This window comes from Mus caroli, unplaced genomic scaffold, assembly GCF_978045245.1.
Source record: "Mus caroli unplaced genomic scaffold, Mus_caroli_1 scaffold_11, whole genome shotgun sequence".
NCBI classification, from domain to species: Eukaryota; Metazoa; Chordata; class Mammalia; order Rodentia; family Muridae; genus Mus; species Mus caroli.
The window spans coordinates 66,128,366-66,155,993 of record NW_028227266.1 but is presented as its reverse complement, the minus strand read 5'-3'; the positions used below and the strand labels follow the sequence as shown (position 1 = coordinate 66,155,993).

The window sequence follows — 27,628 nt, the reverse complement described above, 5'->3', positions numbered from 1 at the left end:
GAGAAGTGACCCTTTGGGGGAGCCCAGAAGATCCTGAGTCAATCGCAGATACTACACACACACTGCCTTATTTACACTGTTGAGTTTGGTTTTGCTTTGTTCAGGCTGTGCCTGTGCCCTGCTCCTTTCCCCTTAAAGTCATACAGTAGTTCATTTCTTTTCGATGTTACAGGAGCCCACAGTTGGAAGACTGAGTGTTAAGCTGCTCCTCCCTCTGCACACAGCAGTTGTTTTCCTGCTCCTGATGCCTGGTTCCTGGGATGTTGCTTCTGTTTGGTGCTTGTTGGGATTTCTCCTGCCCTTCAGATGCCCTTGGATTTCTATAAGCTATTCTGTTTCCTCCAGGGTAGGCATCTCTCTTTATACTTAATAGGCATCAGAGTAGGCATGAGGTCACAGAAGCCAGTATGGCTTCTTATTTGTCACCAGTATGTCAGGACTTTACACTCAGGCACAGAAGGATGCTGTAGCTCGCTCACACCGGCCTCCCCCTTAATGAGATTACAGCTTCCATCACAATGATGGTTTCTAGCTAAAATAGAGATAATTCTGTTGCCTCTACCTTTTTCTCCTTGACTCCATCTCCTTTGTCTTCCCAGCAATCCCTGAAACAGAGGGGGTGACAGCGGGTAGAGTTCTCTGCACGTCAGCAAAACCCATGGGCGTGTCTTTGTCTTACTGGAATTTTACAGAAAATATTACAAAATATCAAACCAAAAAGTTTGCAATGGTTCTTTGATGCCATGTGCCAAGCAACTTTCTATACATTCTCTGTATTTCAGCTGTGACCTGGTCTTTACTGCTTAGATATACCTAAGTCCTGTGAGAAAGAGCTGGTGGCCTGCACTACCCTGCTCCCGTGTGTGTGTGTGTGTGTGTGTGTGTGTGTGTGTGTGTATGTTGGGGGGGAGGTCGACAGTGAATAGCCCCCCTCACTCTTATCTCTCAGTTTACCCTGAGCTTGCCTGAGCACAGCATCATATCCTCTGTGAGTTGGATTGGGCTTTACACTTGTTCTCTGCTTGCTGGACGTTGAGTAGGTATGAGCTCCCCTACGTTGTCCTCTCACCTCAAGCGTCTTGAATTCTAACTACTAATTATATTGTTCAGACTTCAGTATTTTTGTCAGGATTTTGCCAGTGATGTACATTGTGGGTTTAAAATGTGAGTGAACTGCGAGATTTGAGTTTGTGTTTAATATTAAGTTGGTCTGGCATCCTTTAACCTGACTATTCACCCATCCATTATTCATTCCAGTAGCATATATTGATGGGGCACCTTCATTTTGCTGTGAGCTTTATTGTAAGATGGAGGGAACAGAAAGCATTTTTAATAGATTCGGTTAGAAGATTTGAGATACGACGTCTTGTCATATGCAGTAAAGGGTTTATATGTACCCCTAAAATAGTAGGGGTCCACTCAACAGATAGAGCTGAACTAGCTCTAGACAGATTTATCTCCACTGCCTAGTAGGTAAAGAAGGTATTGAAGCAGTGTGGGGAGAGAGGTGTGGAACCTTGCTGGAGTGATTTGAATAGGAGACCATTAACCAAAGAACATACACAGGCTGAAGCTAGGCCTCCCTGCTCATAGTAGCAGATATGCAGCTTGATCTTCATGTGCATCCTGAACAACTGGAACGGGGGCTATCCCAAAAGCTGTTGCCTGTGCGTGGGATATGTTGTTTTATCTAGGCTGCCTTCTCTGGTCTCAGTGGAGAGGAAGCTCCTAGCCTCCAAGAGACTTGAAGTGTCAGGGTAGGGGGATGTGTGGGGGCACCTGCTCAGAGGAGAAGGGGAAGGGAGATGGAGGGAGGATTGTAAAAGGGAGTGATGGGAGGGGGAGGTTAGTGAGTGAGATGTATGGTGAATAAGTTAAAAAAAGAATTAAATTTAAAGAGAGAGATGCTATAATAGAAGTGAGCAGAGTTGAGAAGCATTTAGAAGTCAAGGTCCTCAGAACGAGGTTAGGAAGACATGGGGATTTGGGAGAGGATCGCCCCAACCATGCATCTCCTGTTTCTGGCCTTGGCAGGTGTGTGTATGTGGTGCATATGCATATACCCAGGAGGGGAGCAGGCCTGGAGGGAGCCAGGCAGGGCAGGGCTGATGAGTTCAGTTTTGACTGAGATGGCTTTGTTATGCCTGTGAGAGAGATTGGCGAGCTGGGGAGTAGTCTTGGATGGAAACTCAGGGATAGCCCTGGTCTCTGTCTACAGCCTTAAATGAGGTTGAGCAGGCAAGAGTCTAGGAGGAGCTGGCGAGGAGCAGACATTAAGGAAGAGCATGCTTCAGTGAGAAAGAGGCTGCCAGGGCTCCTATGGGGTCAGGATATTCAAATGGCACTTTTGTCCACTGCTGTGGTGACAGGTCTGGATTGGAAAGTGCACTCCTGCTTCATCAGCAAGGAGGAGATAAGTCACCTCTGCTGGCACAGGCTCCAGTGGAGTGCTGAGCAGAAATCAGATGAGGAGTGACAAGAGTGACATAGGCTGTGTGTACAGAGACTGTCCTGGCTTTGCAGCTCTGCAGGGAGGGCAGGGGCAGGGCAGTGCCTGCAGGGAGGGCAGGGGCAGAGCAGTGTCTACAGGGAGGGCAGGGGCAGAGCAGTATCTGCAGGGAGGGCAGGGGCAGAGCAGTGTCTGCAGGGAGGGCAGGGGCAGAGCAGTGTCTGCAGGGAGGGCAGGGGCAGAGCAGTGTCTGCAGGGAGGGCAGGGGCAGAGGAGGTGTCTGCAGGGAGGGCAGGGGCAGAGCAGTGTCTACAGGGAGGGCAGGGGCAGAGCAGTGTCTGCAGGGAGGGCAGGGGCAGAGCAGTGTCTGCAGGGAGGGCAGGGGCAGAGCAGTGTCTGCAGGGAGGGCAGGGGCAGAGCAGTGTCTGCAGGGAAGGCAGGGGCAGAGCAGTGTCTGCATAGATGGCAGGGGTAGGGCAGGTGTCTGCAGGGAGGGCAGGGGCAGGGCATGTGTCTGCAGGGAGGGCAGGGGCAGGGCATGTGTCTGCAGGGAGGGCAGGGGCAGAACAATGTCTGCAGGGAGGGCAGGGGCAGGGCAGGTGTCTGCAGGGAGGGCAGGGGCAGAGCAGTGCCTGCAGGGAGGGCAGGGGCAGGGCAGGTGTCTGCAGGGAGGGCAGGGGCAGAGCAGTGTCTGCAGGGAGGGCAGGGGCAGGGCAGGTGCCTGTAGGACTTCTGAGCAGAAAGGAAGATGAGGAGAAAGCTGAATTCTTTCTCTAGTTTCCCTCCCCTTTCCCTCCTCCTCTGATATACAGCCCTTTAAGAACACATAGAAGTATTTGAAACAATCCTGTGCTTTAAAGGAGTTTGAAGTAAATAGCAGGGCTGGGCCCTTCCTGGGCCTTTTGATTATAAGTTGTCGACCTGATGCTCAGTCACCTGTCATTGCTTTGATGCTAGGAAGTATCTCCTGGGAAAGGACTTCCTGGAATGTAACCACCGTGCTATTTTCAAAGCTGCTGGTGTCCATCTCTCACAAGCCATCTGAGATCCCCACATACCCCGGTAACAGCCTTTAGAGCACACAGATGAAGCTGAGAATCGTGGATTGTATATGGCCTTACTCTCTGGACCCTTCAGGAGAGGTTTTTCTCCTAAATTCATGGTGCCTCCCTATTTGAAGAAAGGCTAATTCGTGGAGTTTAGGTTTGCAGCCTTACTTGCTATTAAACTCAGACAATATATCTGTGTGAGTTCATTTTCCATCCCTATAATAACAAAAACCCATAGCTAGGCAGTTTTATAGAGAAAAGATGTCCAGGTATCTCAGTATTGTAGGCTGGAAGTCCAAACAGTGCAATGATGGACAGCAGGGTCCCTGTGGCTATACCATGACATGGCACATGGCATGAGGGCGGGAGGGCTTGGGAGAGGGAGAGGTTACATAGTAAGACAGGAAGTCAGAGACTCTCTGCTCCAGGCCTGTGACAGCTCACCAGGATCCCAGGAGAACAACACCAGTTTTATCCTAGGGTAGCACCCTCCGTGACCTACAGAGCTGTGCCTCTTGGAGATTCCCACAGATACTTGACAAGAGGAAGGAGGCCTGATGGAGGGAAGAAAGATAGAGGAGCATAGTTACGATATGAAATTATGATTAAAGTGCATTATATGCATGTATGAGATTTCATAATGAAACTAGTTATTTTGTATAATTATAATGATATATGCTCATAAAATGATGAGGACTAGAAAGATGGTTCAGTCAGTAAAGGGCTTGCTGTGCAAGCATGAAGACCTGGGTTCAGATCCCAGCATTCATGTTAAAACCAGCCAGGAAGGTATACACGGAATTTGGGCTCTCTCTCTGTTTGTCGCTGTCTCTGTCTGTCTTCGTCTGTCTGTCTGTCTGTCTGTCTCTCTCTCTCTCTCTCTCTGACACACACACACACACACACACACACACACACACACAGAGGAATGGAGTATAGATGGATTCCCACACAGCCACCACAAGGGAACCCAAGCTGCCAACACCTGAGCCCTAGGGGACATATTCAGACCGTGTCTAAATCCTGGCCGAGTTGATGGCAGGGATGTCCCAGGCTACATTGTGTTATTTTCCTGCTGTCACCTGGTTTCTCCATGTCACTTGATGGAGGAAGGGTGGGTTGTGCTTCAGCTGGGGTTATTATTTTTCCGGTCCTAGTGAGTTAAGTATTTTACAGAGGCCTATCCCGAGACCCACTTCTCACTGAACTTGCTTGTTATGCATTCATTTATTTTTATCGGTATGGGTGCATATTTTCATATTTTATTCACAAGCTATAATCTGTTTCTGTCATTATTCCAATGTCGAAGATATTAATAACCTAACCAGTGGGAGCCCTTTTAAATTGGTTTTTATATGATTTAGACACTCCTCTTATTATTTGACCAATATTTTACTTTCTGACACAGATGTGCCACACTCCTCTTGGGCTGCTTACTAGCCCTGGAGTCAGCTGGTTCTACTGTGAGCGCTGATTTCTTTCACTTCTAAAAGGCTGCTAGGAAGCAAGACCTGAGCGCTAAGTAGTTCTTTCTTCTTAGGTATCATGTTTCCAAGCTTTCTCAGTGAGCACAGCCAGGAAGTGTGGTTGATTCTTTTAAAATCGTTTTTAAGATGTCTATTTATTTTCATATTATGTGGATGTATGCTTTGCCTGCACGTGGGTCTGTCACTATGTGTGTGTCTCATATTCCCAGAGGCAAAAAGGGTCTAAATCTCTTTGAATTGGAGCTACAGACAGTTGTGGGCTGCCATGTGGGTGCTGAGAACTAAACCTGGTCCTCTGCAAGAGCAGCAAGTGCTTTTTAAATCACTGATAATCTCTCTAGCCCACAGTTGATTCTTCAAAAAAAATTTATTATTCCTAATTATTTGTGTGTGTGTGTGTGTGTGTGTGTGTGTGTAAATATGGGTTTGTAAACATGAGTTCAGTGCCCTCACAGGCTAGAAGAGGGTATTGAATGCCCTGTAGCTGGGGTCACAGACATTTATGAATTGCCAGACATGGATACTGGGACCCAAACTGGGTTCTTATCCAAGGACAGTGTGAACTCTTAACTGCCTAGCCAGCCAAGTCTCTAGCTCCTTGGTTGTTCTTGTTAATGGTTAACTCCTAAAAAGTCTCTATTATGTTAACTGTCCAAAAAGAATACATTTTCTCTGTCTGTCTGTTTCTGTCTCTGTGTCCATCCCCTGCCACCCAGGATCCTAGGTAGCACAGGGCAGCCTCAGCTCTCTAGGTAGCTAAGGATAGCCTTGAACTTCTGATCTCTCTACCCAGAAATGCTTGTATTCCAAGGCTGCACCACTATACCTGCTTCCTGCTGTGCTTGATACCCAGCCCAGCACTGCATGCATCGTGCTCATTGCCAGCAGAGCCACATCCTGGCTTCTTTGGACATTTTCAAATATGCTTAAAATCTGCATCTATAAGCTTGAACCCCTGTTACCTTTCCCCACACCTGTCCCTTTCCTATCCCAGGTGGTCCCCTCCCCTTCCTGCTTTCATGATTATTTTGTCTGTCTGTCTCTCTCTCTGTCTGTCTGTCTGTCTATCTGTCTGTCTCTCTGTCTCTGTCTCTGTCTCTGTCTCTCTGTCTCTCTGTCTCTGTCTCTGTCTCTGTCTCTCTCTCTCTCTCTCTCTCTCTCTCTCTCTCTCTCTCTCTGTGTGTGTGTGTGTGTGTGTGTGTGTGTATCTATACTGGGTTAGTGGGTACTAAGATGCTACACTTAGGAGAAATTCAGGAGTAGGTTCTGGTGGCATTTTTGTCTGATTAATATATTACCTTGTTTTATTTCTGGTTCTATTTAAAGACAGCCTATTTAATGTGTACAACTAAGTCATTAACATTGAACTCCTGGCTAGCAATACTCTAAACCCTGCCTGAAGCCTAACACAGGCATTTCCTTCCTGAGGTACTGTGATGACCTGACCAGTGTGTATTGTCTCCCAGGATCTGGAATTACCTAGGGAAGGAGCCTTGGGGGTGGGGGTGCAGCTGGGGCTGGGAAGGGGTTTCCTAACTAGGTTATTTGAAGTAGTAAGACCCAGCCTAAATGAGGATGGCAGTGTTCCTTGGGCTGGGGTCCTGGACTGAATAAAACGGGGGAAGGGAGTGGGGCAACTGATGTCATTGCTGTCAGCTCCAGTCAGGACTCCTCTGACAGCAGGAGCTGTTCCCTGGAACTGTGAGCCACAAACAAACAAAACAAAACAAAACAGAAAAAAACTTGTCCTTAAGTTCCTTTTGTTCAAGTGTGTCACAGTAGGAAAAGAATAAGAATACTGAGCATCCCTCCCTCTGTTTGTGTATATGTTTGTGTGTATATTCGTGTGTTTGTATGTATCCTCAGGGGGCATATATGCATTTGTGCATGCATAAGTGTGTCTGTGTGTTTGTATTCATGTGTCTGTATGTATATTTGCACATATTCATGGGGGTATATATGTATTTGTGCACACATAAGTGTATGTGTGTGTGTGTTAAAATAGATGGAATCACCATCCACACTAGCACTTTAATTTCTGCGTAACTCTGTGGGCTTCCGTCTGGCTTTCCCATTCTGCCACCCACCTCCAGTTACCTACCTTGGTTCTCTCCCACACTGAGGCTGAGTTGCCCAGGGAGGGACGATAGAGGTGAGAAGCAAAAGAGCTATGGTTATGTTTTACCACATTGCTGCTTTGTTAATCCCATTTCACATGTATGCGATCAACACATTCATGAAGCCTTTTGTATTTACATAGCTTTCAAATAAATGTAAGAGAACAAAGTAAAATCTCGGAGCTGGTAGAGTCCAACATACCTGTTGATTCTCAGAATGTGGGGTCGTCAAGGGAGCAGTATATGGGCCATGTCTGACACAGCATTTCTGTGTAACCGGAGTGCCTGTGCAGTGAGTGGTAAATGTCTGTGAACTTCATTTGTCAGTGTCCTATTGCTCCGTCACTGAGGCATGGCTGCTCAGCTGAGGAGTAAAGTCATCTTCTGTAATTCTCTGGCTAGCTTCCATCCCTTAGTTTCCCTGCGAGCTCACATCCTTGTTCCCCCATGGGAAGCCTCCCAGTCCCTCACCACTTTCTCAGGGCTGTGGAGTTCCTGCAGCCCAGCAGTAAAGATGAACAACTTTGGGTTCCCATCCCGCTGCTTACAGGCTGGCCAGATGCCTGTTACAGAACCTTGCCCACTTGGCGCAGTGCTTTGCAGGGAGAAGAGTGGGGCTGTGGCTGCCTCACTGAGCTTTAGTGAAGATTAAATGAAACCCTGCCTAGCTAATGTCAGCGCTTAATGTTTAGCAAAGATTCAAAGAATGCCTGTAGCTCAAAGCCTGGCATTTTACTCTCAATGGTAGCCTCTTTCCCCAACTTAATTCCAAACTCCAGATTGGAGCAGAGTTCTCCTTTTTTCTGCTTTGTGTCTGGGCCCTGTCACCGTCAACACACACCTGTGTGTTCCCCAGCCCTGTCATTGAATAGCTCCCCTCTCCCTGCACCTCAAGATCCTGTTCCATGTACATGATGTTGCTAATAGAGCAGTCCCCTCCCTTTTGTCAGTGCTCTGGGGAGATACTGATTGGTTTTTTTCCAACCTTGCTCTCTTTTTGATTATGAATCAATAGTTTGGGTAATGCGGTCGATGTCACAGTCTGTGGCTACTTCTGGGAAAAGCTGTTTTCCCTACTTTCCCCTTAATGCAAGTGTGGTCCGTGGTCCCCACTACTGTGCTCGCAGAATTTCTCTAGACAGGGAAGTGGCCGCACAATGACCCTCTATATTTTTATGCTTTTAAAACTGTGGCAGCAGATGCCAAGAAGTTTTAAAAAATATAATGCAATTACTGACCTGGTTATCTTTCAGTCCTGGGTCTTTATAGAAGTCTTTTAGTAACTGGATTGGATTCTGTAAAACCGCAGCAGTCTGAGATACAGTGGATAATGAATCTGCCTGGTTGTAGGATTCTTCTGTATTTTCTTTTCTCTTCCCTACTGACAAAGTGCTCTACTAAAAATAGGTTAGATCCTTCCCCCCCACCCCCCCTTTTAAAATAATGCCTTCTTAATCTTTTTTTTTTTTTGGACTGATTTTATACTGAGTAGTTCATACCCACTGGATCAATGTAGTCAATGTCCATTTTGGCAGTGTTCTGATAATAGTATATGATGGAGCTGTTGACATTCAAAGAATGTATGTATCATTTGATCTGAATTCTCAGCTCAGAATGCTATGCCTGGCCTTGTTCATGCCTCATCTCCTACTTACTGGTTCCAAATTAATGTCCTCTGGAAAGATGTGTTAGAAATAGTTGATAGTTTTGTGTGGTCAGTAACATTTAGTTATATGTGGGCAATAACAATGGATATAGGTAGACTCTGGCCTCTGCATCCAGCTATCCATCATCTCTATCTATCTATATATTTACCAGTCTGTCTAGCTATTGCTTTCCTTTTCTGTGGTTGTGTGTGTGCATGTGTACAAGTTTATGTAGGTGGATCCAGAGTTGATATCAACATCTTCCTCAATAGCTCCTCACTTTTTTTTTTCCTTTTGAAAGGTTCTTGCTATATAGCCCAGGTTGGCCTGGAAGTGTACATGAGGCTTGCCTCAAATTCACATGATATCATCTTGTGTCTGCCTCCCAAATTCTAAGATTAAAGACATGTGCCACTATATCTGGCTTTACATCCTTCTTGTGAGAAAAGCTCATCAATTGGTTAGGGTGGCTTCTGGAGGGGTGGGGTAGGAGGGGGAGGTTCCAGGGATTCCCCGTCTCTTCCTCCACTGCTGGGATTATATTCATATGCCATATTGTCTGGCTTTTAGATGATGCTGGGGACCCAAACTCAGGTCCTTGTGTTTGCACAGATACTTTTCCAAGAAAGCAGTCTCCCAGGCCAGGGCTCTGTATTTAAACTCTGACTCTGCAGCATATGCGTTAGTGCCCAGGAATAATTTATTTGCTTTTGGTTTCTGCACATATAGAGTTGACCCTCTCGGGGTTGATGTAGGAGTTTACAAATGAACTGTGCACAATGGGACACAGCAAGGACACTTGGTAAATGCACACGATTGTTCTTATTCGTAAGCATTGCTGCTTTTCATTATGGCCTGTCCCAGAGGGAGAGGACAGAGATTTAAAATGCACCTTAATGGCCAGTGTTTCAGTTCCCATGTGGGATAAGCAGGATGCATGTACTTTGTATGGGTTAGGTAGAAAGGTGTCCTACCTTGGTTCCTGTTGCTGTGATAAAGACCATGGTCAGAAGCAATTTGGGGGGAAATGAATTTATTTGGCTCATGTGTCCCCATCACAGTCTGTCACTGAGGGAAGAACCAAGTGTAGCAGAGCAAGACTGGAGTTAGGGGCTGAACTGGTCTACCCCATTATCTTAGGGTTTCTGTTACTGCAACAAAACACTGTGGCCTAAAAGTTAGTTGGAGCGGAAAGGGTTTATTTTGAGTACACTTCCATATCTCTGTTTATCATCTAAGAAAGCCAGGACAGGAACTCAAACAAGGCAGGAACCTGGAAGCAGGAGCTGATGCAGAAGTTATGGAAAAGTGATGCTTACTGGCTTGCTCCTCATAGCTTGCTCAGCCTGTTTGTGTGTGTGTGTGTGTGTGTGTGTGTGTGTGTGTGTGTGTGTGTGTTTGTTTGTTTTTTAGCAGAACCCAAGAACCCAGAACCCACCAGTTCAGAGGAAAGCGCACCCAAAATGGGCTGGGCCTTTCCACATCAATCACTAATTAGGAAAATGCTCTACTAGTTGGCCCAAAGCCTGATCTTATGGAGGCATTTTCTCAATTGAGGTTCCCTCCTCTCAAATGACTACATTTTGTGTCAGGTTGCCATAAATCCAGCAAGCACACACACCCTCATCCCCCACTCTCCACTGGTAGCTTTTGTTTTATACAGCTCATAACCACCTACCCACACAATGGGATAGGGCTTCCCCATCAATCATTAGCTAAATAAATTCCCCACAAATCTGCCTACAGACAATTCTATGGAGGCATCTTCTGAATTAAAGGTCTTTATACCCAGCTGACATTAATTTGGCAAAAACTAACCGGCATGTAAGGAACCCTGTGTTCTAGAAAGCACACACCTGGCTTATTGGGGAGCTGAGGCACTGCTCATGGACATAGAAAAGTGCAACCTCTCTGGGATACATTTTTTTGTCACCTTGTAAGTGGAGCATACCCCTGTCCATGTTTCCCTGCCAGGCTCCCCATCAGCATTCACCCAAGAGAGACCTAAGCTCTGGCCTTGAGAGACACACGAGTAACAAAGACAGACTGTTGAGCGTATGCACACATTACCATGCATCTTATCTTTAATAGCCCAAACTTGGAACTATAGGAAAAAGGAAAATAAAGTACTGGATCCATTCAAGGGAATAAGACCTGGCCATAAATCAAGCAGGCCGTCTGTCTGTGGAACAGAGGCCAGCCTCAACATAATTATTCTGAGTGAGCAAAGTCACATTCCTCCTGCCTTCTCCAGTGGGGAGTCTGCTATTCGAAAATTCCACAAACATAGAAATGGGTGAACAGAGACAGGAAGTAGACAAGTTGTTGTCTGTGGATAGTGGAAGGGAAGGTTGGGAGAAGGCAATATAAAGAGGCACAGTGGAGTTTTAAGGAGTGCATGGCTGTGCTCACTCTCTTGACACAGTAATTTCTCAAGAATATACATGTACTTTCTAGGCACTTTCTTATATACCCTTCATATTTTAATGCTTAAAAAAAAAGACTACAATATCAAAAAAACAAACAAACAAACAACAAAAAAAAAAACCATTCTACTACAGCAGAAAAGTTCCTCAGACAACTCCAGGAAACATTTGAGTCAATAATTGATTAACTGTTGTTTAATTTCTGAACTCACAATGCCTTATTAGATGTTTTTGTCTGAAGTGGTATGTCTGAGAGGCTTTGAATGAATGACCTTTTTGATCAAGTCCTCTGTGGCAGGTAAAAGCTTTTGTAATTATTGTATTGATTGTATAATTCACCATTATAGTAACACAAGATGATGTGTCTCCATAGACTTTCAGTTGGTAGCGGCAAATCTAAGTCTTTTCTGTTTTGGTTTTAAGTAGAAACGTTCTCGTGCTTTCTTTCCTTCTTTACCACTTCTGCGTAAGATGTCGATTTCAACATGAAAAGGGAATGTATAGGAAGCCTCTTTGAGTGTTTATTAAATTCTTTTTTTTTTTTCTTTTTAAGTTTTTGTTGGTTAGTTGGTTGGTTGGTTGGTTAGCATCTTCCAAAACTTTTGCTGAGTTTTCACAACAACAACTCTTTTAAAAATTATCCATAATCTTGGTCCATTCCATATTTAGATGTAAGATTACTTGAGGAATATAACTGTTTGTGGCCCAGTAGGCCTATTATTAAGTATTGGGCACAGACCACTCACCCAAGGGTGCCTTTTAATTTGCCAAGGTTGTGAGGAATAGGTTGAGTAATGAGATGATCTACAGAATATATACATGGCAAGAAACTGAAACAAAGCACATTATAAGTCTTTTATAGAGCCAGAATCTAAAGAAAATATGTCTTTATTGACATTTTTTGATAGAATGGCTATTTGCTTAATCAAGTCGAGAATCACTTGGGAGACAGGCCTCTGCCAACCTTTATCGGGAAGTTATCTTAATTGCATTAATTAACATGGGAAGGCTTGTCCACTGTGGGTGGCACCATTCCTTTGTTGGGATCCTAGACTATATAAATAGAGAAAGGGAATATGCACTCACCACCTTCTGCTTCCTTGTTGTTGATGCCATGTAAGCAGATGCTTCAAGCTCCTGGCTCCCGATGCCTTGATTTCCCTGGGATGCTAGGTTGTACCTTGAACTCTGAACCAGAATAAACCATTTTTCTTTTAAGTTGTTTTTGCCAGTGTTTTAGAAGTGGAGACAGATGAGCTTTCTTTTCATCCATGTGTATATCTACATGCGTGCAGAAAGTAATTTAGACTTTTTAGTATCTTGGGCAGGAACAAAGCCGTGGTAAACATCCTGGAACACAAGCATCCATCCTTATCTCTAAATATAGAATAAGACCTATCTTGAAATAACCAGTCAAGAATGAAACCACATTTACAACTCTTAAAGACTATGGTCATATTGACTGCCAAAAAGCTCATGCTTGCTCAAGAGGGAGGTATTCATTACCCTGTCTTTCTTGTCGGTGTGGTAGTGTTCAGACCTCTACTGTCTGGATGGAAAATGTCTTCTCGAGTTTACATTTGGAAGATCTGACTGAAGATGACCTTTGGTCTGTTTACTTTTTTTTTTTTTTTAACATTTCCACCGATACTATTAAAGTTTTTTTTGGATTCCTTGTTTTATATTAGGGTATTGGTCATAGTTTCTTGCGGAGTTCTTCCTTTTCCTCTCGACTTCATCTTTCTGATAGTAACCTTGAGCCAGAATCGATAAAAATGTTTCTGGAGTCCATTGCTTATCTTCTGTCTTCATTTGCATTGTTTTTACCTTAGGTAAATTTTAAAGAAATTTATTTATTATAGTCATTGTGTCTGAATGTTATGTATACATGCACTTGACATAGGGTGCATGGTGGGGGGCAGGCTTGTGGAGCTGGCTCCTTCCTTTCTTTTTTAGTGGGTTTGGGGATCAAACTGAAGTTGATATGTTTGCCATTAATGCCTTTAATCCCCGAGCCATCTTAAAGGCCATTTCCACTTTTGTGTTGCAGTGTCTCTGACTTCCCTTCTTGAGCTTTGTGGTTGTTGTTTTGTGACAGGGGCTCACTGTCTATCTCTTACTAACCTGGAACTCAATCTGTAGACCAGGCTGGCCTTGAACTCACAGAGATCTGCCTGCCCCTGCCTCTACCTCTGCTTTCTGAGTGCTGTGATGGAAGACATCACCACTGTGCCTGTCTTCTGCATTGTTTTTATTTACAAAGTTCTTCTTCAGAATGGCTCATCACATGTCCACACCTATGAATATTAGTCCTTCTCCAGGCCCTGTGCCTTTCCTAGACAAATGTGCCCCTGGCAAGTAAGAACTTGGGTTTCTTCTAACTTTATAAGTGGCTTTTACTATGTGACAATCAATTTTACACCTCTACGATGCCTTTATTCTTCATCGTATTCTTTTCTGTTGCACATATTTCCTGATGGTCTGTGACTCATTCCTGCAGCACTGCAAGCTTATCCCTGGCTTTCCTTGCTGATGGGTAGCTCCCTGGGGATAGTGGATGGAGCTTCAGTTAGCTCATATGGACATTTGTTTTGTTGCTGTTCTTGTTGTTGTTGGTGGTGGTTCTTAACATTATTGTATTTAGCTGCTCCTAAAAATCCTTTTGCTTTTTAAAAAATCTAGTCTAAGATTTTTTTTTTGATGTTGTCTTCTCCTTTTCTTAGAAAGCACTTAATAAACATCACTTTAAAAAAAAAAATCGGCACAGGCCTGGAGAGATGGCTTAGCAGTTAAGAATGCTTGCTGCATAATCATGAGGGCTGGATTCCATCACTCAACACTAATAAGCTGTAGGGTGCACATCTGTACCTCTTCCCCTTCCAAAGCAGCCAGAAATAGCCAGACGCGCTGGTTTCCAGCCGAGCTCAGATTTAGGAGGAGACCCTGCCTCTGAATGAGCGGGTATAAAGCAGTAGAAGGAAGACCTGCCACATGAATTCAAACCCACCCATTCGTGTACACACACCAACCATCTGTTCACACACATAGCTAAATTAACAAATAAATGATCTAGATTTAAAATAATAATGATGGAGGGGGAAAAAAAAGCCAGCACAGCCTCCTGGAATCAGCCTGTGGCTAGTGCGATCTGTGCCATCTAGACCAGCTCTGCAGAGCAGTAGGTGTTTCCTGAATGCAGGTGTCTTCCTGTGTGATTTTCCTCATTGCTCTGAAAAGGATGATCTGACCACACCAGACGCCACACCTCTAAAAAGTCACGTTAGGGCTGAGACTGAGTGCGGGACTCCAGTGCTCAGACAACTTGGACTGCCCATTGAAAATCCCGTGCACAGCATTATCAGGCCTGGGTCAGCTGCTTTATTTTTAGCCCAGTGCTTTATGCATTTTGAGACAATCATAAAGCAGCTGCAGTGTCTGAGCCGGAGGCTTAAGTTAGCTGAGCCAACTGGGTGCCAACACCATTGGATGTGGGTGAGTTCCAAGTTCTAGTAGCAGGTGACCAGGGCTGAACCCGGAACCCTGTCTTGGGTTCTTCCTCTCGGTGATCTTCTTCTGGGCTTTTTGGTCTGGCTAGGAAGTGTTGGTGGATTCCCTTCCTGATCTGGTATGCTATGACACACCCTTGCCATTGAGAAGGACCGTAGGGTTATGAAGAACTATTTGCAGACTTGAAGAAAGGGGGCTTGAGTGTAGCAGAAGCAGGGCGGCATGCCTCTGCTTTCCCATGCCATGCTCTGGCAAGCGTGCCCTGTGCTGACCATCGAACCCGTCAGAGGCTGTCTCACATGGCTGCATCCCAGCTTCAACCCTGCCTGGGACTCCCCAGTCAGAAGCGTCTGGAGCTTCTGGAGCTTGTGCTAATCCTTTTGCGGTGTCTGCTGTGGCGAGTGGTTCTCCAGTGGTGTTGCCACTCTCAAGGTTTTTTGTTTGCTTGGTTGGTTTTAGTTTGTTTCTTTTTTGAACTCATACATTTAGTTGCTTATATGAGAGAGGTGTTGGAGCAACCGATACAAAGGAACCACCTCGTGTTAAGAAGCAACATTCTCCATAGCATGGAAAGTGTGAGACCAAGAGCAGAGTTCACTGTATTCAGGCAGAGTTCTTTCTGAGAAATAACTGTGGTGGTGGCCCAATGTCTTTGCAGTCATCCTTTAGGAGAGTATAAGATAGACTTTTGGCCTGTTGAGTCAGCCAGGTTTTCAGTGAGACTGAAAAACACTTTACAGTATTATATTGAATTTGCAACTTAGTCTGGATTTTTCTCTCATCTTCCTTCATCTCACTTTATTTGGATGGTTTGGTGTATATTGTGTGTGCTATTATTGTTGTTAGTGTGTGTGTGTTTGGGGGAGGGGGTGATAGTACACCTGTATGACCAAATGCATGTTTATACATATGTGTGGAGGGCAGAGATCAACATTGGGATTTGTTCTTTAGGAGCCAGGCACCTCATCTTTTGAGACTACTACTACTACTACTACTACTACTACTTTCTCCTCCTCCTCCTCTTCCTCCTTCCTCCTCCTCCTCTTCCTCCTCCTCCTTCTTCTTTTTCTTCTTTCTTTTCTTCTTCTTCTTCTCTTCTTCTCTTCTCTTCCTCCTCCTTCTCCTCCTCCTCCTTCCTCCTCCTCCTTCTCTTCTTCTTCCTCCTCCTCCTTCCTCCTCCTCCTTCTCCTCTTCTTCTTCCTCTTCCTCCTCCTCCTCCTTCTCCTCCTCCTCCTTCCTCCTCCTCCTCCTCCTTCTCTTCTTCTTCCTCCTCCTCCTTCTTCCTCCTCCTCCTCCTCCTTCTCCTCTTCCTCCTCCTCCTCCTCCTTATGCTGTGTCTTAGTGGTTTCTGGGACTCACTGAGTAGTCTAGTCTGGCTGCTCATTCATCCCCAGGGATCTGCATATCCCCACCTCCCCAGCTCTGGGTTACAAGCACACACCATGATGTGCTCCTTATGTTTGTGTGGCAAGCACTTCATCAACTGAGCTGTCACCCATCCATCTTCTAAGTTCTAACAGAAACATGTTCAAATTCGCTGAGTGTTTCCTAGCATAAACTTTAAGATGTTATGTTTATTCCACCCCCTTCCCATTCTGTACCTTTCCCACAGCCTTCCTAGCTAGCAAAGGCTGCCCATAGATTCGTGTACCTGTTATAGGCAACAAACTGTGCAACTCCTAAAGGATCGTTCATGGAAACTCCTGGTCAAAGGGCCAGGCTATGGAGGCTGTGAGCTGGGTGTTTGGTGAAAGGTGCTCACATATATTGAAGAAGTGTTGAAGGAGGGACTGAGTTTGTATGGAAACCCTGGGTGCTGACTCTGTTATTTGCTCTGACTCAGGCATGGAGTGGCCTGCATCTATCTCCCTCTATCTCTGGAGGAACTGCAGAGGGGAACCAGCCACATGAGGCAAGTCTCCCATGGGTTCCTTCTTGCAAATGCTTTTTGATTCTCTGATGATGCCCAGAAAATACGTAGATGTTAAAGGTTTTTGTTTTGTTTTATTTTTTGTTTTTTTTGTTGTTGTTGTTTTTTTCTGAAAGTTCCTGCTGTTCGTTTTTAGAGTGGAACATTGGGCTTAAGGTGTTGGAAAACCTTTCCCGGCTTCGTATGTACGGAAGAAAGTTCTAGTAAGGAGCAAGCCCAGTGCACATAACATTCCCTCTCCGAAAGGGCCTTGTGGCTCCACAGCAGACTCATGACGTAAAGAATGGTTTCTAGGATTGAAGAGTTGAGTTCTTAACTTTTGTACAGCGGCTTGGGAAAGCACATTAGCATTTAGCTGTGGCCTTTGCTGTGTTCAGGTTTTTGGCTCTCGGTTTGGATTAAATGAGTGTGGCTTGGATGCCAGAATGTCCTGGTTTTTAACTGAGCAAAGCAATGAATCTGGATTTAAAAAGAGAGAAAAGCCATACATGTTGGCTACAAATCTCCTTAGGTTGGAGCGGCAGGAAGGATGACAGCAGTACACAGTTCTCCTGGAAACTGTCATTGATTTACTGTGCTTGGCTCTGGTGGCTGAGCCCCACTCCTGCAGGGACGGGTCGGAGTGGGGGAGCTGTTGGGATGGACTCATCCATTATTCTGCTTTCTCTTTCTCATTGTTACGTCTTCTCCTGATAGGAGGGCACTCACATGCCCTGCTCCCCAGTTTCAGGGATGGCTATGTCTAGATAGTTTCCTAATCTTTGTAAATCTACATCAAATAGTATTTGTAAGTGCTTTTGTACATTGTGTATTTGATTTTTGAGCCTGTGAGCACCTCTTACTCCCCCGGAACTTTTTAACCTCGAGCTTTTTACTTCTCCTTTATGCATGTGAGTGTGCATGCACAGAGAGGAGCAGACAGGCAGGGTTCTAACTGTATAGAATCTGGGAACCACTAATGAGATGAGGCATTTAATACGATCTCCAGTTGCATCATTTCCCTACAAACAGCATGCATTCATTCTTTATGGTATGCATATTCTACATTATCTGTTCTCCTGTTCTTGGACACCTAGGTTAATTCTAACTTTTATGGATGCTGGCACAGTAAACATTGATATGCAGGTGTCTCTGTGATGTGACTTGGAGTGCTGTAGCTGAGTCATATGGATGATCCATTGTTTTTGTTTGTTTTGGGATACCTCCATATTGACATCTACAATGGCAAAATAATTTTATACCAAGGTAATTCTTGCCATATTGCGTCCTACTTGGCATTCTGTTAACAGTGGCAGGTTAAATGGTCTTCCTCTTAAGTTCATATCTGCCCAGCAGCTCAGAATATGACCATATTTGGAAATCGGTTCTTGGCAGTTATAACCAGTTAAGGATGGACTGAAACAGGTGAGGGTGTCTCTTCATGGCAGTGACTGGGTTCCAGACACACAGTAAGCTGTCATGTGAAGCTGAAACTTCTAGAACCTGAAAGAGAGGAAGATGGTTTGGCCAGAGCCAGATTTCAGACCTGTGGATTGTTTTTGTGTCTCTTTAGAACCAATGCCAATATGGCCAACACAGATTTGCCGAATCCTATACTCCTGGAAGAAGTTTATACTTTGTGAAGTGTCTAGAGTAGTGGTTCTTAACCTGTAGGGCGTGACCCCTTTGGAGGTCAGAAAAATCCTTTCACAGGGGCCAGGTAGCCTACAGAGCAGGTATTTACAACAGTTGCAAAATTACAGTTATGAAGTAGCAATGAAAGTAATTTTATGAGGGGGCTGGAGAGATGGCGGTTAAGAGCACTGATTGCTCTTCCAGAGGTCCTGAGTTCAATTCCCAGCCAACCACATGGTGGCTCACAACCATCTGCAATGGAATCCGATGCCCTCTTCTGGTGTGTCTGAAGACAGCAACAATGTACTCATATACATAAAATAAATAAATAATTCTTATGAAAAAACTCAAGAGTTATGTTATCTAAAAAAAGAAAAAGAAAATAAAGTAATTTTATGGTTGGAGTCACCACAGTGTAGGGAACTGTATTAAAGGGTCACAACATTAGGAAGACTGAAAACTTACTAACATAGCTGACTGTCACCTGTTGTTCCATCAAAGTGACATTTCCAGTTCCGTAGACCCACCAGTACTTGTCCATCCCTGTCCCACTGGAGGACTTAAGGAACAGATTGCACCTCTGAGGTATTTATTTGTTCTCTGTTACCTGTCTGAATGATTCACTCAGGGCATCACCAACTCCTATGAAGAGTGTAGGGTGGTGCTGTGTAGCCATGTTCTTTTAGGAGTTCAGTGGACATTTGAGGCATTAGCTTGGGACATCAGGATGAGGAGAAAGTGAAGTTGAAGCACAGTCACTGAGAGCAAGAAAAGGTTGTATGCAGGGGTTGGGGGTTGAGGGGTAGGGTGGTCAAGCAACTCTCAGCTCAGTAGAAAGGACACAGATTCCTGAGGTACTGATCCAGTCCTCTTTTTGTTCCCTACCCCATGTTCTGAACTGCACACTGAACCCACCAGCTCTTCATGCTGTGAAATGCAATTATGCAGCAGTGATGAGGTCACAGGAAGTGGTGACAGAGGTCCTGACATGATTGGTTCCTGCTGTCTTGAACTTAAACATGATGCTGTTTGCCTGCATCTCTTGGATCAGGGGTCCTCTCATTCGCTGTTGAGCATTCCCCGACCATGGAGGGATTGGCTCTGTGTAGATGGAACCTTCCATCTCCAAAGCAGTGGTGTCAGCAGGCGGTGAGAAGGAATGTCGAAAGCTGGGCAGTGCCTCCACAGAGAATCTCCGGCATTTCATCAGCAGGGCCTCCCAACACAGACGGGCTGGGGAAATAAAACCAATTTGCAGTAGAGAACCACTCAGCAAGTGTTACATGTTTTGTGTGCACATTTAGGAAGACTGTGCTTGTGTCCAGAATTAAAAGCCACAGGCTCCTCCCCTACCCAGGATGTGTCCTGTTTGAACCTGGCCATTTGGGGTCTAAGGGACTGCCTCTGGGTAGCTGGGCATTAGAAGAAAGGCAGGAAGAATTTCTGAGTTTGTGTTCTAACAGGAATCCCTTACTTGACTTAACTGACTCTTGGGTATAGACTGTTGGTCTCAAGATTAATAGAGAAATTATTCTGAGTCTTAATTTGGAAACTAAGGGTCAGAACATAAAAATGACTCACTTGTAGTCCTACAGGGAATCCATTACTAGGGCTTTAAAAAAACTTATTTATTTGTTTGTTTCTTTAGTTAGTTGGGTTTTGTTTTTTGTTTTTTTTGTTTTTGTTTTTGTTTTTTAGACAGTCTGTCTTTGTGAATTCTTGGCTATCCTGGAACTTGCTTTGTAGACCAGGCTAGTCTCGAACTCAGACATCTGCCTGCTTTCGCTTCCTGAGTGCTGAGACTGAAGGCATGTGTCACTATGCCTGGCTAAAAATTATTTATTTTAAATTATGTGGATAGGTGTTTTGCCTGGTTGTCTGGCTGTGTACTGTGTGCATACCTGGTACCCAGGGAGGCCAGTTGAGAGTGTCAGGTTTCCTGGAACTAGAGTTATATGTGTTATGCAAGGAATCAAACCTGGGTCCTCTGGAAGAGTAACCAATGCTCATAACTGCTCAGCCGTCTCTCCAACCCCCGCCCCCACCTGGGTCATATTTAAGGCTACAGAAAGAAATGGGGAAGGGCATTAGTGTGTGGATGCGATCTTTGAATGTTGGGGAGGGATTTTCCGATTTCTGCCATTTAACTACAAAGCAGGAGGTAGTTGTTGTAGTTGGCCATCCATTACACATGTACACCTTGACATGCACAGTGGAATGCAGCGGAAGCCGTGGTTTCTCTTTCATCTTACAACCTCATACAATGTAAATAGCTTAGTCGTTACATAATTTTCACTTGTGCTTACTGAAGATTGTATATTTCCTGTCCTTAATATAAAATGTAGACGATAGCATTTTATAATCTCCATCTCAGACATCTCCATTTGCTTCATCTGGGAAGCCCTTTTCGTGATGTATAAATGATGTTCTTGTTTGTGTTATTTTTCCTGTGTTGGAAATAAGGGATGAAAGCTTCCCCAGCCCTGCACTGTATCACAGACAATCCAGTTTTGTCTTAATAAGGGAAGATGGAGTTTGGGCTTCTCTCTGACAGTTCTATATCCTTAAGAACACTACAAGCTGTCCACAGAGCATCCATCACTGCCCAGACCAATTGCTTGGAGGTTGTCAATGTTGCCCATCGTCTCTGTCTGTGGACCCTGCACAGCTGGCTCTGAGCGCCAGCCCGTCGCCCTTCCTGAAGCAGACAGGGCTAATCAGCATGATGATCAATATGGCCTCCATTCTTCATGGGCATTCACTAAGTGGATTTACTTTATTTAATACCCATATGGAATCACTGTTGGGGAGCTGGGGATTTTAACTGAACTCTGTGCTAGAATAGAACTCAACAAAACGTTGTTCTGTCCATTAATACAAAAGCTTTTTAGGTTTGGGTACCCTGAGCCCATTAACTGAATGGTGTTCGCCACTCTAGAATAATTTTGTAGGTGATTTTCTATGGCATTGTGAACAGACCCAGGGCAGGCCAACAGAAAGTGAACTCTATGGCATTTATTTTATTTTATTTTATTGGGGGGGGGGGGCTTTTTTGTTTCATTTTGTAGTGTCTTGGCATTTTTTTCTTAAGAGTATTTTGCTGATTTGTGTGGCTTTTTTGTGGCTTTTCTTTTGAGAGAGAGAGAGACAGAGACAAAGAGAGACAGAGACATATAAACAGAGAGGCCATAAAGTTGGGTGAATAGGGAGGTGGGAGGATTTTGCAGAGGGAAATATATCAAAGTATATTGTTTGAGAAAAAAAAAAAAAGAACAGAAAGTATGCGGAAAGATGCTGGGGTTGGTAAATTCTTGCTATGCAAATATGAGGACCTGAGTTCAATTCCTAGTAAAAAAAAAAAAAAAAACCTCAGGTGTGATCAACACATCTTTAATCCCAGCACTGGGGGGCAGAGGTTGGTGAGTCTCTGAGTTTGGGGCTAGCATAGTATTTGTAGTAAGTTTTAGGATAGCCAGGACATATAGAGAAACCCTGACTCTTAAAAAAAGGAAAGGAAAGGAAAATAGAGAGTACTACATACTTATAATCCCTGTGCTGGGAAGGGAGAGACAGGCCAATCTTTGGGGCTTCCTGGCTTGCTATTATAGCCTACTTGATGAACTCCAGACCAGTGAGAGACCCTTTCTCAAAAGAACCTCAGTGTGTGGCACCCAATAAACAACCTAAGATTGTCTTCTGGCAAGAGCCCCCACACCCACACACGGGGAGGAGAGCCCTGTATAATTGGCATGTATAGCTCCTAAGTCACAGGGAAAGGTAGCCTCTCTTTCTTACACATCCAGCTGTTGTGGATGTGCTAGTTACACTGAGCAAAGCCAAGCAGGTCCACTTCTGCTGTGTTGCTTAGATTGTTGGTTGCAAGTTCACTTTCCTCTTATTTTATGTGCATGAGTGCTGTGCCTGTATATATATCCTTATACCGTGTGCTTGCCTGATGCATATAGAGGCCAATAGAGGCCTTTGGAGCCTCTGAAACTGGAGTCACAGGTGGTTGTCAGCTACTTTGTGGATGATGGGAATTGAACCCAAGTCCTCTGCAAAACCAGCAAGTGTTCTTAACTGCTGAACTATCCTCTCCAGCCCTGATTTCTTCCTTTTTTAGATTTGCAGAACATAATCGTAATTTTTCATGGGATACAATGTGAGGTTTTTGGTGCTTTTATACCTTATGTGATGATCAATACAGGATAATTATTGCTACTGATTTCTGATTCTTTTATGAAACAACAAATCTTTGTGCAGTGTGAATGCCATGTAGCTAAATTAAAGTTTGAACCATAGTTAGCCTGTGCCAAGAGCAGCTGAGACTACCATTAGGAACATTCCTAGTCCACTCTGGAGTTACCGTTCATATATTATTTGGCCAAAAGTTCACAATATACATCTTTTAATTCTTTGTCTCTGGTGTGCATACATGTACGTAGGCAGAACTCTAGTACACATGAAATAAATTATTTTCTTCTTAGCATGTTGACTTTTTCCATTTCTTTTGCATTTGCCCCCCCCCCTTTTGAAAAGTCTAGTGAAACAGTGAGACTAGTGGGCTATCTGGGCTATCAGAGTTCATGGTCAGTAGCTTTACTGTCATTGAAGAGTGGTCCTTACATTTGTTAATGTTGGGTCTATTTCTCTTAGTTCTTTGGGACACTACAATGTTTGTTTTGCTCTCAGTGGTATGATAGCTAAGGAAGGTCCAGAATTTTCACTGGATTATAGACTACAGAGTTAGGGCTCTGACAGGATCTTTTTATTCTTGCAGGAACACAAATGTGTGTTGAAGGCCCTTGCCCCAACTGGTTCATGATATTGCTGCATACCAACTTTGTATTCTACTCACAGATGATCTGTGGTGTTGGTTTTCAATGCCTAACTTAATTCTGTGCTTCATGAAATAGAGAGAGACCCATAGTTTGACTCAACTCGTGATTTAACATATTATTTATATATGACCACATGTTTCCATATTTGTGCTGTTTAAGAAAGTTGCACCTTGCTGGCTTGGAATATAGCTCTTCTTACAAGTTGAGCAGTTACAGTAGTGTTCTAAGAGTCCTGTCACATGACAGAATATACCACTCCCCTTTTTTGGATCCCTGCAGAGGGCAGAGCACTCAGGTCCAAGGGACTTTGAAGTCTCACCTTGGACAGAGGTGAGCCTGTGCTACCTGCTAGCTTTGACATAGCAGCTCCAGCTTGCATCACTGATACTTCAAGGCTTTAGGCTGCCTCTGCGGGCGCAGGGTCAGAGGTAAATAGTTAGAGGGGAGGAAAAGGGAGGGGAGAGGTGGGTCAGCTTTGCAGCTTTCTCCCTGCTGAACTGTCATGATGTCTTGGAATATTTTTCTTAGCTCACTGGAGTGCTGACTCGGTTCCTCCTTAGTACCGTGTACGATGTGAAAGTGTCTGTGAAGTGGGTGAGGAAAAAGCAGCTATGTATACAAGCACAGAATGGAAGTCAAGACTACAGGAAAGTAGGGGGCTGGGGAGATAGCCTGTGCTTTGGCCTTTTCCTTCCACTGTGTTTGAGATGGGAATTATCTTGTCCACTGCATATGCTAGGTTAGCTGGCCCAGGAACTTCCAGAGAGTTCTTCCTGTCACCCTAGGAGTCCTGCAGCTGCAGAAGCATGCACTGCAGATTCTAGGGATCTGAACTGAGTACGTCAGGTTTGTGTAGCAAGTGCTTTATTCACTGTCATAGGCAACTTCAGCTGTCATCTTGACATAAACCTAGTGTCACCTGGGAGAAGGAACCTCAGCTGAAAAATTCCCTTAAGCAGATTGGCTGTGGGGATGTGTTTGAGGCATGTTTTTAATTGTTACTGGATATAGAAGAGCTCTGCCCACTGTGGGCGGTGCCATACCTAGGCAGGTGGGCCTGGATTGTATGAGTGATGGCTGAGCATGAGCCAGTGGAGACTAAGCCATGAAGCCACATTTCCTCCATTGGTTTCTGCTTCAAGTTTCTAACTAGTTTCCATCAAGGATAGTCTATAACAAATATGTTGAAGTAAACCTATTTCCTCCCAAGTTGGTTTGGGGTTGATGTTTTATCATAGAGACAATAAAGCAAACTAGAACACCCCTGTCCTACAGCGGGGTTCTTAAAATGTGAACTTGAAGACTAAAAGCATCACATTAATATCATATATGTTGACCAAATAAAGGAGAAGTGTGAGTATGGAAGATGAAGCCCGTCTTTCTCAGAGACTGCTGCTTTGGTCTGCCTGAGTTTGGTGACCTGGAAGTTGTATGCACCAATGGCATCTTAGGTTGCTTTCTTTTTCCTGCTTGCCTAGCAGACCATTGTTGGGTTTATGTGACAACTCCATAACATAGGGTAAAAGCGTGTTATTGTGCTGAAAATCAAGGCTTCTGGGAATATGTGTCCGGGGTAGGGACAGTAGCAGAAGGACACAGGTACAGATGTCACTGCCTGTATCTAGCAAAACCCACAGAACTGTGGGGCTTAGCTCTTCATTAGCAAATGTGCACATCAGGCTGTGGACTGTGTCTCAGGCTGCTGACCTACTTTCCTGGTTACTGAGGAGGCTCAAATGAACCAGTTAGGAGAAAACTCCCTCAAAGCTGGAGTCAGTGCCAATCACACCTGGAGCCTCCCACTGTCCTGGCCTGGAGCAGAGCCCCCTCTTCCAGAGTATGAGCAGGTTTTGGGTATTTCAGGGTCAGCTGGAGACTTTTCAGTACCAGAGACTGAATTAAATCATCCTTGTATATGAATTAAAGGTAAGAGGTCATGGTTAGAGCTCAAAAAGGGAAGCAGTGCCTTCTGGGAGCTGGACTCAGTGATACCAGCTTCATTGTGTTTGAATGAGGCATTACTGAAAGGGCCAGGAGGAAGCCATCAGCTGCCTGGAACAACAAGCCTCCTCTGCCCTGGTAAGGGCAGAGGGAGGACAGCAGATCCCCCCCCCCAAACCCCTCCCCCCCCCCCCCCCAGCATATGTTTTGGGACTTGCTGGAAGAGCCTAGGCTGAGGCTGAAGGAAGCAAGGAATTTTAAATGAAGCCACCTGTCTTTTTAGAGGATGAGACTTTCAAATCCAGCTACTTGCAGGCTGCAAGCTGCAGGCTGCTGATGCCATTGTGCTGGACGATGCAGAAATGCATGGGCAGATGGGGATGGATGCTGGGGAGCAGTGCCAGCTGCTCTTGTGCATGTGGTGTAGGGGGAGGCGCAGACATTGAGGTAGAGCTGGGTAAGACCCGAGATTCCACCAAAATCTGATTGCATTCTCTCCACAAAACCTCAGCTAGCGAATTGTCCAGTGGCCAGCGGATAGTTGGATAGCATGAGTTAAGATGGACACAGTGTCAGGGCCTGTTCACACAGGTGATTGGGAAACGGAAGCAGGAAGCACTCTTGACAGCATAGTGAAACCTTCTGTATTTAAAAAATGATGTGTATCTTCTTATATGTGTGCTGTCTCTCTGTGTGTCTGTGTTTGTGTGTGTGTGTGTGTCTGTGTGTGTGTGTGTCTGTGTGTTGGTAATTAGAAAGGGTCTCTCTATATAGCCCAGGCTGTCTTGGAACTCACTTTATAGACCAGACTGGCCTCAAACTCAGAGATTCCCAGTGCTGGGATCAAAGGAATGTACCACCACCATGCCTGGCCCTTCCTACACCGTCAAAACCATTTATCCCAATTCATTCTAAGCACTGGAGGTGACAGCATGTGAAAGAGTCTGTGTGTGATTTTACCATATATAGGAAATACAAGACATTGTAAAAGGGCTTGATCGTGCATTTCAGGCTTTTTGAAGCTTTCAACTCAAAGGTGCAGGTCAACAGTGCTCCCTGTCCAACCTGTAGTAGCACCAGCTGTATTCTCTGTGTTTCGGGAAATTTTTCTTTCTTTTTCTTTGAACAAGAAGTATATGAGACCAAAACACGTCCTTCGATGCCTGGAATAATCACATCTAGTTTGCTGAAATGTGCCTTTTGTCCCCTGAAAGATGACACTCAGACTCAGACAACAGACTCAGGCAATGGGGTGTGGTCACTCACACCATTTAATCACAACACTTGGGAGTCTGGGGCAAGAGATCTTGAGTTTGAAGTCAATAAGGGCTACATTGTAAGACATTAATTCAAATGACCAGCAAGGTGGTGCAGTAGATAAAGGCACTTGCCTCAGAGGTTGACCACCAGAGTTCTATTCCTGAGACTGACTTATTTGACCTCCACATACAAGGCACAGTACATAATGTAAGAGGCTGTGGAGAGAGAGAGAGAGGGAGAGAGAGAGAGAGGGAGAGATCACACCTAGCACATTTCTTACTTTCTTCCCTTCTTACAAAGGATGCTCACCTTCACATAATGGGCAGTCTCAGATCACCTACCCTCGCTACTTCAATTTCGAGTCTCAGAGATGATCAGTGCCTTGTCCATAAACACTCATCCCTTACAGGCCACTGCATGCAGTGGTGGAAGCTACAGAAATGAGGTTTTAGCTAGACCAGGCATCTCTGTGGCCTGTGATATGAAGTTGATGTGTAAATAAACAGAGGACAGGGTGACTTGTGTCAGGTACCGGACAGTGGACATGGTAGGGAACAGCCTGAGGAGTGTAGTAGGATAGGTGTTAACTCAAGAATGATGTCCAGCGTGTTTCCTCTTGGCACACAGTCAAAGACAACCAAAGAGACTTTTTATACAGTGTCCAGCTCAAGTGAGGAGCAAAGGTAGCTGTTGACTGGGAAGAGGCCCAGGTCAGGGCTGCACGTGGAAGGATCTGGAAGCATCCTGCTTTCTGTCTGCCTGTGCGAGCCACGCCTAGAGTGCACATGCCTTTTAAAATTTCATTGCCAGGAGGGAGAGCTAATGCACATCCAGTAGTTAAGACCATTTTGTTTCTTGGCAAAGGAGTATTCTTAAGGGGGTGCTCCAGCTTCTTAGATGTCCAGGAAGGGCCCTTAGATATTAGAGTTTCTGTATCCCTCTGCCTTCTGGTGGGAAGGAGCTCTGCCCTGCCTCCTTTGCTTTCAGGATGAGGACTTATAGGGATTGTTTCTGTCTTGCTGTCTTTGTCCCCCCCCCCCCCATAAAGGGAGTTGGTGAGTTTTTGGGAACCAGCCAAGGAGGGAATTAGGTAAGCAAAGGCCTTTTCTTTTTTCCTTTTCACATTAAATTCATCCAGTTGTATATTTAATGATTGCAATTATCCAGAGATAAGCAAGGACACAGAATCCTGGTACAGGTCATTGATTTGTGTTTTTTAAAGGCAAGGTAAAAATTGAACTGCTGTGTCGGAGACACATTATTTTAAAAATAGACCGAGCCGCACCACACGCAGAGTACAGGTTTTGTCTCCAGGCTCTCCCAGAGCCACCTCCGTTTATTCCAGTTTTAAAAATTGGTTA

At 44.8% G+C, this 27,628-nt stretch overlaps 1 protein-coding gene across 6 annotated transcripts in view; it reads left to right on the top strand.

The window, feature by feature from the left end:
• Tln2 (talin 2) overlaps positions 1–27,628 on the top strand; it is a 425,612-nt gene that overhangs the window by 188,580 nt on the left and 209,404 nt on the right. The window contains exon 4 of one of the 6 annotated variants that reach the window (XM_085844753.1): positions 173–346. The exons of the other annotated variants lie outside the window; for them this stretch is intronic. The gene's annotated coding sequence lies outside the window, so the exon portion shown is untranslated. The remainder of the gene's footprint in view (positions 1–172; positions 347–27,628) is intronic. 6 annotated transcript variants of the gene reach the window in all.